We start from the raw sequence: 1,068 nt of genomic DNA on the forward strand, positions 1-1,068 counted from the left end.
TGTGGCAACTCCTCAAACCCTAAAAATAAAACTACCATATGTCTCAGCAATTCCACTCCTGGGAATATACTCAACAGACTTGACAGCAGAGACTGAAAATGAGGATTTTACACTAATGTTCATTGCAGCACTATTCACAATAACCAAAAGGTGGAAACCACCTAAATGCCTACCAATAGATGAATGGGTAAACACAACGTGGTACATGCATACAGTAGAATACTACTCAGCCAGTAGGAGAAATAAAGTCTAGATACATGTTACAGTGTGGATGGAGCTTAAAGACATTACTCTGAGTGAAATAAGTCAATCATAAAAGACAAAGATGATATCATCTATATAAAAAAATGAGAAAAGACAAATGCACAGAAACCAAAGTTTATTAAAAGTTATCAGGGGTGGGAAGGAGGGAGAAAAAGAGGGGTTAACAGTGATGGAAAAATAAGGGCTGGGTTGTACCACTGATTATTGTAATTGATGTCAATATCTGTAGAAAGTTGAATTGGCTTAAAAACTTTAACAATAGTTTAGCTTAACTAGTTTAGCTTAACAAAGGTCTGCTCTTTTAAGAACTATCTTTACTGGATCAAATTGGCAACAGAAACTCCAAAGATTAGAGAGGAGCCTTAGGGTGCAGAAAGTCTATGTTAATGATGGAGGAAGAACTCAGAAAGGGTGGTAAGAATGGTTGAATGGCTGGAAACATGCAATCAGTGTCACTAAGTTGAACATGAAGAAACTGTTGAATTGGAGTACATTTTGCCATGTATATTCTTGACAACAAAGTAAATAAAATTTAAAGAAAAAATAAGTGGCTTAGTGGTGTAAAATTCATATCCTAAGTGGAAATAAAATTTTATTTAAATCAGATTATTTTATTTAATTAGGTTTCATCTCATGAGTCATTTTTTAATAAATAATTTCATTTTTCAGAATAATATGCAACCAAATTATTCACTTTAAATTTTTACACACTAAAGTCAGATTACTAAAAGAGATACAATATATAAGAAAAGACATCCAGTTGAAAAGTGTAATATTATCCTTTTCTCATAGAGGAAAAATAAT

Source organism: Orycteropus afer, unplaced genomic scaffold (assembly GCF_000298275.1).
Source record: "Orycteropus afer afer isolate SDZICR_OR568_19922 unplaced genomic scaffold, OryAfe1.0 scaffold00074, whole genome shotgun sequence".
In the NCBI taxonomy this organism is placed as follows: Eukaryota; Metazoa; Chordata; class Mammalia; order Tubulidentata; family Orycteropodidae; genus Orycteropus; species Orycteropus afer.